Source organism: Filicampus tigris, chromosome 14 (assembly GCF_054856515.1).
Source record: "Filicampus tigris isolate MCC_2025a chromosome 14, RoL_Ftig_1.0, whole genome shotgun sequence".
Lineage (NCBI taxonomy): Eukaryota > Metazoa > Chordata > Actinopteri > Syngnathiformes > Syngnathidae > Filicampus > Filicampus tigris.
Genome location: NC_141230.1, coordinates 18,627,957 through 18,646,692, shown reverse-complemented (window position 1 = coordinate 18,646,692; position 18,736 = coordinate 18,627,957). Strand labels below are relative to the sequence as shown.

At 39.3% G+C, this 18,736-nt stretch overlaps 1 protein-coding gene across 7 annotated transcripts in view; it reads right to left on the bottom strand.

Moving 5' to 3' along the window:
• Positions 1–9,464, bottom strand: part of fign (fidgetin) — a 66,959-nt gene extending 57,495 nt beyond the window's left edge. For 5 of the 7 annotated variants that reach the window (XR_015089660.1, XR_015089661.1, XR_015089662.1 and 2 more), the window contains exons 1-2: positions 9,105–9,464; positions 8,034–8,192 (exon numbers count right to left, since the gene is read on the bottom strand). The gene's annotated coding sequence lies outside the window, so the exon portion shown is untranslated. The remainder of the gene's footprint in view (positions 1–8,033; positions 8,193–9,104) is intronic. The other 2 variants (XM_086052317.1, XM_086052318.1) reach the window with 2 other exon arrangements.
• Between the last annotated feature and the right edge of the window lie 9,272 nt (positions 9,465–18,736).

Sequence of the window (18,736 nt, the reverse complement as noted above, 5' to 3'; positions counted from 1 at the left end):
CTCGCTCGCTCTCTCTCTCTCTGTCTCTCCTGCAACCTTCACCCCCCCCCCCCCCCCCCCCCCCCCCGTGTTTTTCCATCCGCACCCCTCCCAGATGCCACGGACGACTGTCTCAACAAGAATCGCTTCGGTGTAAGAGGCGAGGCATTGCTTTGTGAGGCTGCCTGAAACTGACATTAATCCACTTTTTCTTCAATAGACTGACAAGAGCATGGGATGGGAGGTGTCACACTTTGACAGTGCAGAGGGAAACTCGGGGCTCTGACAGGCCTGCTAAAGCGCCGCCGCTGCCTGTAACAGTCAGAGAAACACAAATTGGAGATCCAGGGGAGATGATCTGTAAAGAACGCCCGCGCCCGGAGTGTTAAAGTACAGCTGACTCAGAGAGAAGGGAAGGGAGAAATGGGAACCAAAGCACTGGACAAGTTCGGTGTTATAAATCGCCCTGTGAGTGTAATAATAGTGTTAGATTTTTCATTATGGTTTGTTTTTATTTCGCTTTGACTTTTGTATTTTAAATTCCAGTTACTTTTAATTTGTTTTCAGAGCAGTTTATCTTTACAAAAATGCTTAGTTTTAGTTGACTTTATTAGTTTTAGTTTTTTCATATGGAGTGTTTGTCGGGTACAAGAGAGGGGGGGGAAAAAGGTCACTACGCATTTTGTCAACGACAATTCTGAAAACAGCTGCTAAGGAATACTGTAAGTGTGTTTTTACGTTTAAAGCGTAAGTCAACCCAAACATATTTTTTTCAAGAATATGTTCTATGCAGGCCCACTATTTGAAACACGGCATTCTGATTAAAATTGCGTTTGTGGAATATGAGTTGAGCAGCAAAAAACGCCTGTTTTTAGCCATCGCAGGGGGCAGCCATTTCGTCACTTCTGTCGACTGAAAATGACATCACAACTGCTCAGGGCTCAGGTAACAACCAGTCATGGCTCAGTTTCAGAAAACAGGTGAGCTGTGATTGCTCGTTACCTGAGCATCTGTGATGTAATTTTCAGCCAATAGAAGTGACAAAATGGCCACCCCCTGAGATGGCTAAAAACGGGTGGCTTAACGCTTATTCCACAAAACGCAATATTTATCAGAACGCCTTTTTTCAACTAGTGGGCTTGTATAGAACATATTCTTGAAAAAAACATTTAAGTTGACTTCCTCTTTGAGCGCGTTTCAAAAAGTTTAAAAGGTGTTCAAAGCATGTGGGGGAGTTTTGTTTTTTTTATGGTCTCTCTACATCGTAAATGTTCACCTATCACAGGCTGTTCTGGAACATACCCCTTATGATACACGGTGTTCTTCTTTTTTCGTGATAAACCCATCACTTTACAGCTTTGAAGAACGAACGAGATGTGAGCGTTACGACGCTCCAAACATTACAGCTGAAATGTGACTTGTGAAAAGATTTTTCTGACGTCGCCAATATGCAGAGATCTACACCTAAGTTACCTTTGACTTTGCTGTTGTATTGATCATTTCAACTATGTCTTCATTCCCAAAGTGTTATGGTTTGAAAAAAAAAAAAAAAAAAGGTGATCAAACCGTTGTTGCTTCTGTCGCTCCAAATGCAATTCCTTGAATTACATGCATTAATTACCGATTGGTAAATGAGGCCCATTTCTGTCAACCTAGCACAATTTCCAGGGTGAAGATTCCAAACCGCTCTGTTTATAATCATCCGATGAAGGATGCAAGACGGAGGAGGTAATGTGCTGTGTAATCGGAGGCCACTCAGCTGTTTGTCAAGCGAGAGTCCGTCACATCTTGCTGGGCTTCAAACAAAAACCCTGCATCTCTCTGACATCTGCAGGAATGTTGAGTTTCACCAGGAGCCCTCAGTATGCATTTAAAGCATGTGGGGACAATTGCTTTATTAAGAGGAATTTGACCAGGTCAGATGCAAAGATTAATTACATGCTCGACACGAGCAATTTTCTTCAGACAACCGCATTATGCAGCAACATAACTCAATTTTCACAACACCTGCGCAGCTGCGGGGCTGTAATGACGCAGGAGTCCTGGTCTGTTTAAAGCCAGTCGTTCACTTGATTACTTTAAAAGCCGTCATTCCATTAGGCACTCGTGGGCCACGACATTGGCGACAGCGGTTATCTAATCTGATAAATTACGCCCAAAATATGTACATAAAAAAATAATCATGCTTTGAGTTGCTAATAGAGTGAGTATGCGTAGCTTGGATGTGGAAATGAGTGATTAATTTATTCGTGTGTTTATTATTTTTTAAATGGGATGGACCACAGTCAATTTGGCACCCTAAGCGAGATTTTAAACGGCGCCCCCCACCTTGACGATTTACATGCGCCTACAAAAGAAGTCCAATTTTTAACATTGACTTTAATTCATAAGATAACGGCAAATGATTTTAATATCCAAATGAACACTTTCTTAATTTCATGACTGTTTCGTTACGGTCAAACATGCGAGTGACTTGCAGTTGCGACACCTAAATCGGACAACACAAAAAGGTGAAACAACTGGAACCCCCCCCCCATTTTCCCTCCTGTTTTTTTTTTCCTTCCCTGTGCTCTGGACAATTTAGGTCATTTTGACATGTTTACAAAGTTCTCAAGGGTCACAGCAATAAATTTGTCCCTCCCCCCTACAGAGAGCAAATAGTTTACCAATCAGCCAGAGGAGGGAGTACAGTATTTGCTATTATCCTTTGTAGCGATATTAATTGGACATTGCTTAAAATTTTAATCTGTTAGCTGTTCTATGTTCGGGTTTGGTTGCCAAGTGAACATAAATATGCGCATCTTCCCGACTTAAAATAGATTTACTCGTGCGCAGAAGATCTTATCTGATATTTTCGTTTTCGTTTCTTTTTATCTTATAATTGAGTAGTTTGACATTTCACCAAGACGTTTCATTCTTTACATTAGTTACTGGCAATGGGGTGCACTAGCATTTGAATTAGATTTAGGGCACAAGAAAACGTGATTGTAAATACCAGTAAGTAGTAACAGAAACGTAATACAGTTATTTTTAACTTCCAGAACAGCCTTAGATTAACTCATGTTTCACTTTTTTTCCAACCACAACAAGTGTGGCTGTTGCTTTAACTTTTAAATACATGTTCTTATTGTCCTTTAATATGAACATAATATATATTTTTTAAAAAAGATAATTTATAATTCTGTTAATCATGAAGTCATTTTATTTTCAAATATCACATATAGTGCAACTACCACCATCATAAATGTTGAAAATCTACAGAAACGAACCAGGCGCAATCAAGTTGTTAATTCAACGCAGGTGACGCACAGCCGGAATGCAGATTTCAAATTAATTCTTTTTCCTTCTCTTCACATATTTGATTGTTTATATTCATTTCAAGTCACTCTTCTTTCCTTTTGACTTGAAATGAAGAGTAATAATTTGTTTGAATAGGTGACTTTTCAGCCGATTTTGGGCATCCACCCCGCAAGAGTCCGCGGCGCCATTAGCATCTGCATGCCTATCTCGCCTAATGAGCTTTGCCACTCCATTTCTTTGCAATTTCTGAAGTGACAGTTCTGTAAATTCCCTTCAAGCTACTGATTTCACTTCTGATCCCAATATTTTGCCGCTTCAAGCAAATTGTCCTGCTCCATGAAGTCAATGAAAACAAATATGCTAGCGCTCCTACTGTTGATTTCAACGGTCTAATTTCCACTGTTGCGTTATTCTCCACACCCTGTGGGACACCAGCTAGACCGAGAACGCTCCTCGCTGCATAAAGACCAACTCTCCGCTGATGGGTAGAATCAGTTGAGTCATTTGGAGGCTTTGCTTATCTAATAGTCGGGTGATGGCAGATGCCTTCATCCTGCATTAAAGTCACCCTATGAGAACGAGCGGCCGGCGAGAGAGGACTACAGTAAAACCGACAATGGCAGCTCCTCCTACCCCCCCCCCCCCCCCCCAACATTTATAGCGCCCAGCAGGTGTCAGCCACAGCAGTCGCTCTGCCCCCAATGACACCCCATGGCTGGCCATCTCTGACGCATGAAAGAGAAGCGAGGAGAGGGATAGGGCTGGGCGGGGGGTGTTAGCTGCCGCCTGGGATTAGGTACCTGAGTCTAATCTTGAGGGGCAGTGAGCTCCAGTGGCGGTAAAGTGTTTTCTGGGGGGGGGATTTCTCGCCATCTCCACCAGCTGATTATTTCCAGATTTTAGTTCTGCCTGAGCGGAGATGAGATCTGCGCCGCTTTGCCAGGCGTGGTTAAGAGTTACACTCAGATGAGTTGCAAGCAGGTGTTAGCACTAGCCGTTCTCGAAATGTTAGCATCTTGAATTCTTAAGTGTAGAGGGTAAATGTGGTGGTGGGGGGTCGGGAGGGGGGGGGGACAAAGGCATTCAGCTCTCTAGGCCTTCCCCCTTCCACCCGTGTCAGCACTGCTCTGTCTACTCTTGCTCATTAACCTTGCTTGTTCTTCCACTTCATAGAACTGCTAATATGCCCACCACCCCCAACGCTTAGAAGTCTCGGGAATCCTTTGAATGAGGGGTAATACATGCAGGCATTGAAATACTGGGGAGATATTTGCCTCCACCACAAATCACCTACATATGAACCTACACTCACCAACCACTACATAAAGTACACCTACACAAGCGTTGTATAAATAAACCTCCTTACGCATGTGATTCTTGATTCCTTCCAGCGAAAAATAAATAAATGTAATTTCAAGTGAGTCTATTCATGGATTGATTTAAGATTTTTTTTTTTAACAGCGTAAAAGTTTAGGGTTAATAGCAAGCAATTAACTTGTTTACTAAAGGAGTTTAAGAATGACATAATTGTGGGTGCAGAACAATTATAAAAAGTATGATTAAAATAATGAAGCATTACGAATGATGGGATATAACAATATTCAGGATTCCTGCAGTTTAAATTCAAGACGTTTTTCTTATTTACTCAAAAATGTTCTTTGCAATAAGTTGTAGAAGCCCCCACAGGTCTAAACACGGAATTCTGATTAATATTTTGTTTGCAGAATATGAATGAACCATTTCAAGGGGCGGCCATTTTGCCACTTGCTGTCGACTGAAAATGACATCACAGTTGCGCAGGGCTCAGGTCACGACCAATCACGGCTCATCTTGCGAACATCACGTGAACAAACTCAGAAAACGGGCCAAAGATCAAAGTTAGGTTAGGCCTAGTTGCTGTCCAGTGTTTAGTAGAACAATTTGAGAACTCTTCAACCAAATGATCCTGCATCCCCCGTTAACGGTGTAGCTAAACACAACGAGCACATTATTACAATCAGAACTGTCCTTTAAAACCAGTTTTGCTTCAAACGGCATGTCCCCCATTCACACTGCTTCAAAGATGAGCAAATCCTCACAAGATGATCAAGATAAGCACTGAACACCCTCACTTTGTTAAATAATCAAGTGGCAACAACCTTGGCTAATGAATGGAATGTTTTGAGCACATGATTGACAATCGAGGTATAATTTCACTGATCACAGTCTGATTGATACAGTCCGGTCAAACGAGGATGCTAAATGAACCAATAAATTATCCATTAAGTTTATTTCAATGTAAAATATATCCCAAATAATAATACAATACAGCTGGTATTACAATTGTCTAAATGACAGTCCTTTGCTGGAAACCAGTTTGAAACTGAAATGTGACATTAAAAAAAAAAAAAGGTCAGCGGACAATAAAATACTCACCCCAAAAAAATCTGTTGCGCGTATGCAGCGGGTATTTCTGTTCAAGTAAATGCTAACAACATAGTAAACCAGTCTACAAGGGTTTTAAAAAAAAGTCTTGTCCCTACAATTTGATTGCTAATCTTACAAAAGGTACAAAAGCATGCAACTGTTTGTTGCCATGGCAACTAGACTAACTACACTCACCCTGTTATTACAATTAACCCCTTTAACAACTACTTCTGATTGTGTTCTTTGACTATTTTACTAGACTAAAGCAGATTTTGCTTCTTTTTTTTTTCCCCCTTTCTTTTTCTACAGCCGCTTCAGGTGATCAGGTTAGTTTTAAAAATGATAAGATGATTTCTTGTCACCGACTTCTAAATTGGCCTTAATTGTTACCGTTACAGTCATTTGTCTTGACACCTCACAAACCTTTTACCCGCACGTGCTTGTCCTCCAATTTGTGTCATTCTGAGCCAATCAGCCATCTAAGTTTAAATTAATTACCAGCAAAGTCCAAATACCAATTTTGTGCGTCACAGACTGACATGGACCTTTAATTATTTTTTTTTATTTTTTTTTTATGTCTTAATCACAATTTAAGCAACAGTGTTCAAAATGTGAAAATATGTCATGCCAATAGCCACTTGAAGGTGCTATTACTGTAACCATGACAACAATGGAACGGCGCTATAACTTTATCAAACTGGGAATATGAACACCGCAATCCCTCACAGCCTAACAAAGGACATATTGTGTAGTAAATCATGCTAACTTTAACCAACCCACATTTGCGGCTGGTAAATTATGTTTCCTCCCTTTGGGAATGGGGGCTTAAAGTAGACTACTGAATAAGTAAGATGTCTTGGTCTACGTGGGCGTTTTAATCACATGATTTGCAGAAGATGGAGTTTCACTAAGATCGAACATTTCAGGGTCGGGTCAGTTATTTTAGGATTAACGGAACATTCAGAGAGAGATTTGATCGCATTACAAGTTAACAGTATGTATTTAAAAAAATCAATATATTTGCAAGGGGGTGAAGCAAAAATAAATTGGATAATGTGGTTGAAAAAGTGTGCACACCCTCTTATAAAAGGATGTGGATGTGTTTCAAGTTAACCAACCACATTGAAACTCATGTTAAATGTCAGTGAGCACACCTGCCACCATTTGAACAGTTCTGTTGTTCTAGTCTGCTTTTCTTGGCGTTTTTTGGGGGGGGGCTGAAGCATGAAGGTTTTCATTCTAATTTAATGCTGAACTCCCCACGGCCCCAAAGCATGATGCTGCCTTCATATATCACAAGAAGAAGGGTGGGTATCCACTGCCATTGATCCTTAATATAAGTTCCAAATATCGGGATTGACATCGGCCTCGAAAATCCATTTCAGTCAGGCACTAATAATTTACAATATTACAACTTGCAAGGGAAGGCATTCAGCTGCAACACTCAAAAGATAATGCAGGCATACTTATTTTCCAACATTACTAATCACCAATAACCAAGATTTGGCTCATTCAGCGAGTACAACGATTCTTGCTTGATTTTGCTCAGGACATTGTTTTTGTTCCATCTCCGCACAATGTGTGACCATGGGTATTGTTCATTATGATTTGCTCACTGAAACACATACGGCTAAGTGACTCGAGTGGATGCTCAGACAAAAGAATCTAATTAGTAGGTGCAGGAAGACACAGGGGGAAATCAGAATGACCCTACAATCATAGGACAAATACGCCTCCCGAAGCTTCAATTCTCCCCTTCCTTAAGCATCAAGAGTATATCAAAGCTCTTTGTTGTCGCTATTCATCGCCATTTGATGGCACGTTCAACACTGTAAAACCCTCAGCGCTCGCTCTAATGATGACAAAGGAGGCCAATGTGGCAGCCAGATCCAGGGGAATTTAACAAAATCCTCATTTAAAGGTCTAATAATTAAGATATTGATTAATTAGTACTACATTGATTTACAGTCACACTTTATCAAACCATGACGCTCTAATTACAGTGCCATTATGCCACAGGCTGACCTACTCCTTTTTTTTTTGTCACATGTAATGAAAAAGCATTTCTTTAACAGCCTTTTAAATTTTTGACCTGTAAAATTTTAATGGGGACTACGGTGGGTGTTGAATGCGGATTGGCAGTAAAGTCATGGGTGGCTAATGTCTGTGAGGCTGGTTAAGTGGCTGTACACACACCGGGGGCTGAAGAACCTCTCTAGAGGGATTGGTCAGGATTGCTCTGCTTCAACAAATTAGTATCCGAAAAATACATTTAATGGCCATAACAAATCCTGCCTTTTGTAGTGTTTACATTTCCAAAGGGTGAAAACAGTAGTGGTGTACTGTACCTGCAACGTGTTTTGAAGATGCATTGCAAAGCAAAGTTATCTCCAACATGGTGAGTGGTGGTTGGTTAATGAAGAGGTGTTGAACAGGTATTGAATATGAGGTTCCACTCCAGTGTCATAAAATGGCACTTGACGCACTCAGGAAGCCACATTCTCCTCCTGAAATTCCAATGGGGACATGAGAGCGTGGTAAAAACCATCAACGCAGTTTTTCCTAAACATTGGAAAGGATCAGGGAGGTACAATCTGGGAATGTTGTACTTTACGGGGTGCCCCCTTGGCCTGCTAAGTGTCAGGGAGGGGCGTTTTCGTCAACCCTCCTGCTGTCAGTAGGCAGAAACAAAGAGACAACCTGACTACAGGATGTATCCTCCTTTTCAAAATGGTGGAGAAATTCAATAAGAACTCTGTCGTCGTTTAAACAGACGCATCACGAATTTAAAATGTAAAATGTAAATGTATGTATAATGATGCACCTTTGTTATTTGGGTCATTCCTGGTTATTGAATCCTTTCCTGCCCCCATGAAAACACTTTGAATATTTTACTTGAAGTAAATAAAATCCTTATGAAAACATTGTATCATAGTTGTCTCCTTCTACCATGAACACAAAACTTCTCTATAAAAATGTGTTTTTCAGTACTAGTTCATTATATTTGCCCCAGATGTCCCTTTAAATGAAGTCTCAAGGCAACTTTTAAGTTTCAAAGAGAAATGTACAGTAAATGTACCAAATTTGACCTTAGTTACTGTTTAGATTTAATCAAAGTACAGTGTGTTAGTGTGTCAAAGTTTTGCCCTCAAAAGGAAAAAAACTAGCTTCTGATATCTAGCACTATATATAATGACCAGTCAATAACTGTCATGAACACTAGCCAATGAGGATGGCCAATATTGATCTCCATTGTCAGAAGATACAAAAAGTGAGAATTTATCCTTCAGAAAAATAATTTGAATGCAGTTTATGTCTCAATGAGTATTTGAATTACTTCAGAATGTGCAAACGTTTATTAGCAACAGGTCTGCTAGCCTAGCATGACAAAGTACAGCTCAACATTTCTCAGTACTCACCTTGAGATCTAACGTGGTATCAGCACAGCTTCACACAACACGCTCACCCCTTGTACTGGAGCAAATGTATGTTATTATGAACAATATAAAATCGGAAAGCCCACCTTATACTGTAGTCAGAGATGGGAAATCCAGGTCCACCCTGGCAGTTGGGCTTTATAGCCACAGATGCTAACGGGTAGGTAAACGCGTTCAGTTGATTAGAAGCACCTGTGGCGTAAACGAGTTCAGTTGATTAGAAGCACCTGTGGCTCAAGACAAACTGTGGCAGGGTTTTTACTTCCTGGACCTGAATTTCCCATCCCTGCTTGCATTTTAAAACAAGGAGGAGGAAATATGTTTGCTTGTGCTCAACATCATCACCGCTGAACTTTTTCTTCAGTGGACGCCTCTAGGGGGGATTTAACACTTCTGTTGTGCTAGGCGCCATCTAGTGGCGCGGATCATAATTGTATACTTCCCCCAAATTGTTTTTACACAAATTCGAAACACACGATTGTCCAATAGCGGTATAAAACCAAGATGTGGCTGCTCTTTTAAACAAGTTCCACACGTTCCACTTAAAGTTGTGCCCTCTTGAGTTCACACAACCCTCTGGTGTAAATGGAAACCCTCCAAAGACCATATTTATTGACATTAATATAACATGAGAGAAAACCTTTTCAGGTTAAAACATAATGGAGCACTTTTCATAAATATGCTTCACTTAAAGCCACCCACATGGTTTTTAAATGCTTTCTACATGCATATTACATGATCCATTGTCTATCTATCTATCTATCTATCTATCTAGCTATCTAGCTATCTATCTATCTATCTAATAGATGTATCCATCATCCATCTATTAGATAGATAGATAGATAGATAGATAGCTAGATAGATAGATAGATGTATCTATCATCCATCTATTAGATAGATAGACAGATAGACAGATAGACAGATAGACAGATAGACAGATAGATAGATAGATAGATAGATAGATAGATAGATAGATAGATAGATAGATAGATAGATAGATAGATAGATAGATAGATAGATAAATAGATAGATAGATAGAAACCATTTCAAAAGGTTGAAGCTGATATCGTTTCATATTTTAATGAGCATGAACAGCCTCCATGATTTTGCTGCATCAGAACCTATATCCACCCCACCTTTGTTTGCACCCTGTATTTGCATTTCAAAGGCTGCCCCTGGGAAGCCGCTTTGCATATTTACATCTGATTAACGACTTTAAATGAACATGTCAGAAAGCGAAAAGTGCTCATGGCTGACATGGGTGCCGTACCGGTTCCCTACCACAGGCTGCGGGAATGCTTAATGTGGGAATGCTTAACACAAGGTGGGATTAATTATAGGATATCAAATTACACATCTTGGAGTAACTGTTTAATGACAAAAGCTCAAGTAGTAATGTAAAAATGTCCTCTTCTACCTAAGAAGTGCAAAGTGCCATATTTCCTCCCGGCCTTTTTACTCTTCTGAAGACATACGAGACGTTTGAAGTTGAAGTAAAGCGTCTGAGGAAGGCTTTACTAGAACAAATGCTTGTGTAAGAGTGGAGCTAGACGCAGATGGGAATTGAACGTCTAACTGCCTCACAGCATTGTCTATTGCCTATTGTGTCATATTATTCTTGATTCCCATCAATAATGCATCACGCTTGGGGCGGTACTAATTGTTTCCTGCTCATTTCGTTACTGTCAGATATTAGAGCAAGCGCCCTGGCCAAATTACGTTTAGAAGTTGGCTGGAAGACCATGATCATGCGCATTTTGTTTGACGTATGTTTTATTAAGTGCTTCATTTCTTGGATGGTAAAATAAACAAATAAATAATTAAACCACTCGTATTCTAAGACTTAGGGATAAAAGGAGGCATCTATTTGAGTATAGACATCTTTTCATTCAATTTTCTTTTCCCTACAGTGAACCCCCAATCATGCATTTCATTATTTGCACACGCGCTCTACACTGTAAAACAAAACAAAAAAATCTCAATAAAATTTGTAGTTGGCAAATTCAATTGAATATTTAAAGTTGCCCTGTTGGGAAAATTGTCTTTTCTACATTTCACAACAAAGAAATAACAGTTTACAGAACTAATTGCGCCTTTTATTGTCCCCCAACTTAAAGTGTCTTTGTGCTATCTCAGGGGGCGGCCATTTTGCCACTTACTGTCGACTGAAAATGACATCACAGTTGCCCGGGGGCTCTGGTAACGACCAATCACGGCTCAGCATTAGAAAACAGGTGAGCTGTGATTGGTCATTGCAAAGAATTTTGGGGAGTTTGACTTGCCCTTTAAAGATATAAGTAAAAACAACTCAGCAAATTGTTTTGGAGCAAACGACTTGCTAGTGTTGTGGTGCAAACTAACATTGTTGCCATAAATGTCAATAATTAAAATTTGTTCCAACTTTAATTACTATTTCGGCTCACAAAATAATACAAGATGTGTTTTTTTACAGTGTAGGCTACCGCAAATTTGCAAAAGGGTACTTATAATCATTTGTGCCCCCACTAGTCTAAAAAAAACATATTATGATCAATACTGTGTGCATGGAATAAGAATTAAGCAGGTTAATATATCCATTTTCACCCAACTCATAGGGCTGCCATTTTGACATTCTACCGCCCTGCGCTGACAACTGAAATTGACATCAAAGTGCCCTCAGGCTCGCATTGTGACCGTCACAAGGCCAACCCCAGAAAACAGGTGAGAGAGCAGTCAGGGGATCATGCCGCAACTACAACTTGGCTCTTAATACATTATACAGTTGTACAGAGTACATAATGTACTGTGGCCAGTGCGTATATTTTACATATCTGCATTTACTAATGACTTAATTTAACAGAATAAAATAAAGGTTTGTAACAAAACCAAAATGTTAGCGTAACAACCTTCACATTGTTAAGCAGAAGTATTTTCTGTTGAGTCCTTTGTTCTGCCGAGCTCCCTGCTTGGTATAAAATATGAAATAACTATGTGATTATTAATTGGGTCCATTGTAATTTGAGGGTTGTGGCTTGCATATTGTTGGCAGCTCTCCACGGGCTCTGTCTGTGCAGGAACGTGTCGAGGGGGTACCAGCCGCGATGCCTCAGCCATTTAGAGAGCAGCTCGCCACTCGCCCATCGGCATACCAATGAGCGGGGTTAAAAAGGCACGGCTCCTCTCAGAGACAGCCTTCCTTCGCTAGCTCGGCTCCAAAGGGTCTCCACGGACTAATTTCCAAAACCACCTCTTAATGTGGGCTTGTGTCAATCACCTGAATAGACAGCTTCATCCCCTGATGTGGAGTACTCACACAGTGCAGCCTGGACCACCAAATGCACCCGTACTTCTTTGACAGTGCGAAATCATATGGAAACATAAAGCTCTTTAATGGTATCAACGCTTGAAAGGCGGCAGCTCTGCCCGCATTTACATTTTGTCATTTGCATCACTGTGATAATGGACTTTGAGAAGAACACGCATGGACATTAAAACTTTTAATCCTCTATCAAACAATTATTTCTGGCTGACTCCCCAAAGTTGATACTTGAAATTGAATTATAAACACTTCTATTTGCATTTTAATAGATGGAAGTCTAGAAAGACATACCACAAGTCAATTGTTTATTAGGTTGAAGCTGTTGATGGCATTGAAAAGTAGTTTGGAAGCTTAAAAAAAAAAAAAAAAAAAAAAAAAAAATCAAGCAACAAGGCAGCAAGTTAGTTTTAATTACTTGGACCATTTCTACCGCTACAGTGTGCAGTTAGCTAGCAAACTAAATTTACAGAAGCTGGCAAATTTACAGTTTGCGAGTTACTTATTTATAATTACTTGATTCATTTGTACAGCTGCAGCTTACAAGTTACATAATCATAACAATTTGGACCATTTCTACCACTACCGTGTGCAGTTAGCTAGCAAACTAAATTTACAGAAGCTAGCAACATTTACAGAACAGTTTGCGAGTTGCTTACTTAGAACTAATTAGATTATCTCTACCAGTACAGCGTGCAGTTAGCTAGCAAAATAAACAAGCTGGTATAATTTAAAGAACAGCTCAGTATCATTATTTAAATTAGCAAGTTGAGGAGGTGACATCGATGACAAGCCCGTTAGCATCCCATCATCCACAGTTTAAACATGTGGATATAGCCTTAAAGCAGAAGTCAACCCAAACATATTTTTTTTCAAGAATATGTTCCCAGCACCCCACTAGTTGAAACACGGCATTCTGATTAATTTTGCGTTTGTGGAATAAAAGTTAAGCAGCAAAATGCACCCGTTTTTAGCCATCTCTGGGGGCGGCCATTTTGTCTTTTGTCAACTGAAAATGACATCACAACTGCTCACAACGACCAATCACGGCTGACCTGTTTACTGAATCTGAGCCGTGATTGGTCGTTGTGAGCAGTTGTGATGTCATTTTCAGTCGACAGAAGTGACAAAATGGCCGCCCCCTGAGATGGCTAAAAACGAGCGGATGAACTCTTATTCCAAAAACGCAATATTTATCAGAATGCCCAATTTCAACTAGTGGGCTTGCATAGAACATATTCTTGAAAAAAAAAACATGTTTGCGTTGGCTTTAAATTGTTTTGCCACATTTCAGTTTTCCTGATTTATTTTTGCCATGGCTAAAATGGCACCCAGTGACGAACTTGTGGTCCCCTGACACACCTCATGCATCTCATTAGCCTGTGCAGAAATACTTAATTAATGTCCATAAACTCACTGGCCTACTGTATTTATGATTTACAGCCGAACAGTCAAATGTACAGTAGCATAGCCGTGAAGCATTAGCAGAAATAAAGCTGTCACAAACACAAAGTCGTGAAACTTCTCTCACTTCACGCTTCTGTGGCTTTTCAGCGCATTGAATAGCGGCCAAACCATCCCTCATACCGAGTTTTACCTTTTTGTGTTCCCATCTAAGATGACATACGACACGCGAGATGATGAGAAAACCGTGGGGAGGCTTCCAGTAGATTGATTCTCCCATCGCTTCATTCTTTTCTAGTTAGTCTTTTATTGGTTACAAAGGTAGAGGCGTTGCCAAGCGGCGTGAGAGAGGAGTGAACTGCTCTGCCCTGTTTAATCCACCAGGGCATTGAAGGAGGGTGATCACTTCTTAAGCGCACAAAGGCCTACAAGGAAATCATTGGCGTCCATGAGATCCCAAAGCTGATTTAAAGCAGAGATGTCCCAGCTTGGGCTCGAGGCCTTTAGCGGGAATAAGGCCATTCTGTAGCATAACAATCTAAGACCCCAGAGGAAGGCTTTATTCATGGTCAAATAAAGTCTCCGGTTTGGATGTCCTTTATAGAAATAAAGACCTCTTACAGGAAGAAAAAGAACTGCTGGAATTATTGTCCGCTTACAGGCAGATCATGTCCATCTTTACTCAATGCTGGATGGATGAATAGCAGACAAGCTGCTTGGAAATGAAATCCCCGCTATGTTGAATTTAACGGTAAATAGGAGGCCGAAAAATGAGGATGTTGTTTACACACGCACCTCGCAGAGAAAGCAGTTATTCGCAAAAAAAAAAAAAAAAAAGGAAAAGTTTGGGAGATAATCAGCGCTCTGCTTATTTTCCGCGGTTTCGATTCAAAGCTATTGATTGCGCTTACGAGCTTTTATCTCCCTAATGATGTGCATTCATTCCAACAATGTTAACATTATTCCACACTGATAGTTCCCTTTATAACTTTTATTTAAAATAACCCTTTGTGCACAGGTAGAAAACTCCAGCTCTATATTTCAGAGTTTTAAAGACGGAGTGCATAATTAATAAGAGGGAACTCTGACTTTAAGTCAATGAAAATATGTCATTAATGTTATTATTCATTCACCTCTGTGGTGCAGAATTTATATCACACAGACCTCATGTGTTGAATTCTGATTGCATATATTTCCATTTTTCCGACATCGGGGGACCCGAGAGCGGGTTGGGGGACATCTGGGATGTTCTGGATGAGAAAGGCTTGAGTGACGTTGGTGTAAATGAGTCTGGAATATTTTTATTTCCTTAGCGCTATACTTTACACATTTAAGATCTTCATCTACATGTGACCCTTTTTTGTCCAACTATTAATTCGCTTTATTTCATCGTAGTTCTTTGTATATACACCAACCGGTCACACCAATAGGTATAACCGCAAAATCTAATGAGGGGGGAAAAAAATTAATTGCCGCTGTTAAGTTAATGCTCACTTTTGACTGACATTGTCAGAGCGGCATACCTAGAATAATAATACTCAACAGTATGTATATTAAGCAGTGCGAAGGCCGTCTTAGAGTTGCTGTTTATTATTATTCCGTCGATGAAGTAATAGCCTTTTATGGGGCCTCAACACGCCTGAAATCTTAACCATTTTTGAAATTTTTGTAAAAGCATGCATGCTGGAGATTAATAGCAACTCATGGAAAGTGAAAAAAAAAAAAAAAAAAAAATCATCCCTGAACACCAGTTTCACTCATCGAAACAATATTGTGTCTATCATAACAAGGGTTATTATAGTGAGCGAAAACTAATGAAATAACTAAAACTGTCATTGAAAAAAACATTTTAGTTGATGAAATAAAATAAAAACAAAAATACTCAAAAAAAAAAAAGAGAAAACTAACTGAAACTACAACTTACATCTTATAAAACTAATTTCTATTTATATTCATATTTAATTATGATAAAAATGTTCTTCGTTTTCTTCTTTTTCAATTAATCTCATACATGAGATTTTGCGGTCAGAAATGTGTTAGACAATTGTAGTTTACTTTACTTTATTACACAATACTGAGTGACTTTTTTTTTTAAATCTTTCACTCACTTGACAAATGCTCAGAACATGAAAAAACTAAAACTAATACTATAGCTAATACAAAAAAAATTTAAAAAGCATTTTCAAAAAAATAACTCACAAAAACGAACAAACTTGCTCTAAAAATGAACTAAAACTAACTGAATTCACAAAAATAAAAACTAACTATCATGAACGATCCCAAAGTATTACAACCCTGATGATAACAGTGTGGACAAAAAAAAAAAGTCTACAACCCATATCCCAGTGAGCGGCGAGGGTTTGCGAGTCTCCGCAAGCGTCGTGAATATTGATTTTCACCAGGGTTCGTTCAAGGTCGCAAAGACATTTGGCAGACGGTCGCTGTTTGCGACCATTAAAACCATTGGCGACCGTCTGGCAACCGTTTGCGACCTTGAACAAACACTGACGAAAATCAACATCCGCTACCTTCGCAAACACTCGTAAACCCTCACCGCTCAGTGGGATATTATCTTAAAAAAAACTTTTTTGGGGGGCAAATTCCAGGGCTCATACTTTGATAAACTCCAATTTGGTTATTTCCCCAAATGGGTCCCGATTGGAAGACGGTATCATAGATAGCTGAATCTTTTTTACCTGCTCCATCCAATGTGGGCGGAGCATGGCATCAAAGATTGTCGATCGGCGCCAACGCGGGCCCATGCATCGCTGCTAGAAGGTTTAGTTATAAGCAAGAAAGTCAATTGAAATTACAGCGGGAGTGAGGGGGACCTCACAAAGTGCTTTACAGTTTATTTACAACCACACATTAAAATCACTGGCGTCAGGTAGAATCCTGGCAATTCGCAAACACCCCCCAAAAAAATAGCATGTTTGTTGAGCAGGACATTTTCAATGCGTTTGATATACAGTATCAATAATAATTGTAAATAATTGGAAAAATAACAGACCCAGCCAGTATGGATTTAAGAAAAAATATGAAATGCAGCCGTTATTGTTTTGGTTGCTGTTTGTTGGTTGGCTTGCAGGCATAAACAACACAACCAATATCCAGTGCTAAGGTGAATGTGCTGGGGAATAATCTATAAAAACCTGCTTGGTGTAAATCTGGAGAAGAAGAAGAAAAAAAAAAAAAAATCCAGATTGCGCAATCCACTTTTCTTTTTGCCATTTGCCACACAATGTAAATGGAAGAGTCCCGTTCATCTACAGTTTTTTTTTTTTGTCTTATGCCACCTTCCAAGAATTAAAAAACAGCCTGGGCGGGCAAGCAAAACTCATAATCCAGAATGTGATGTACGGCTACGGAATGTGGCCTAGCTTTGCTGCTTGCATGGCAAAATACTGTATGTAGAGTACCATCAAGATTTGAGCACTGCTTAATTTTTAAACTGTGATGCCCTTGAGAACAAACTGATGTAGTTGGAGATGTACTTCAAAGCTATATGGTGCTCTAGTGGTTATAGAATACACTGCTAAAAAAAAAAAAAAAAAAGCAATTTAAATGATAAGAGTTGCACTCCATGTATAGAAGCTTCTGTGACTTGCTAACGTTTCCATGCTTGCATGCACAATATGAACCTGACTATTATTTTCACTATTTACTGGAAAGAAATGTTGATGTGTTTAAACAAGCTGCTTATGGATTATTGGATTCAATACATGAGACAGAGCATAGCACAGTCACATTTTGCCATTTTTGCAGGAAGTAAAAAAAACAAAATATACCTAAAAAAAAAAAAAAAAGTTAAAAAAAAAAAAAAGATCATAATTAATTTACGAAATCTTTGTTAATCCCACATTTCTTTCTTAATGCTCAAACAAACACATTCAAGACAAGTTTACAAGTATATTTTTTTATTTCACCACCCTCTAAAGGAAAAATAAATGTCTGGATTCAACAGAGGAGAGACTTGTTAACAACCCAGCAAAATTTGAATGACTAAAAAAAATTGCACTGCATTAAGAATGAGGTTCCAAAATCATGAAAAATTGAACCATTCTCTTCTCTCAAACACTGAAAAAAGAAACACTCAAAAACGAACTAACTAACAGAAACGAAACTAAAATTGAACATTTTCCCAAAATTAAATAAAGTAATAAAAACTAAAATACCTGCTCTAAAAACGAATTAAAACTAACTGAATTTAAAAAAAAAAGAAACAATAGTTAAACCAAAACCAAAACTAACCATCAGAAGTGGGCATTTTACAAAATGGACATCAGTCGGTGATGATTACACAGACAGATGAAAACCCACAGCCGTCATTCGTCAGTCATTTTTCAAAAGTGCCCGTCATTCGGCAGTCATCAACAAAACGGCCGTTCGTCAGTGCCGGAGTGATGGAGCGTTCCGTCACAATGACGGAACCTTAATGAAATACATCCCAAACCATAACTCTGCTGTTTGTACATGTTCAACAGTTATCTTCAAACCAATACATCAAATGTATTTAGAATTAAATCTTTGTATTTGCTTTACAGGGGTCTTTCACATCTTTTTTTAATCCTAGTGATTGGAGGAATAGTCGCCAAGACATCCTTTCAAACTTTTGTGTTAAGAGCAATAAAAAAAAAAATGCTTTCAAGGTACGGAACAGGGGGTGGCCCATTTCAAATGATAGTCGTAAAGAACGGAGCAGAAGAAGTATATATATATATATATATATATTAAAAAAAAAAAAAAAAAGTAGACTTGAAAACATTCTTTTCTGTATAGCTTAGCAACCGGCCGACATTCGCACTGAAGCCGAGGGTCCGTAAGCGTCTCTGGCCCCTGTTTCAGTCTTTGGAGAAACATGACAGCAATTACGCCGGCCGCTCTGCGAGTTGACAACCTCTGCAAAGCATTCCAC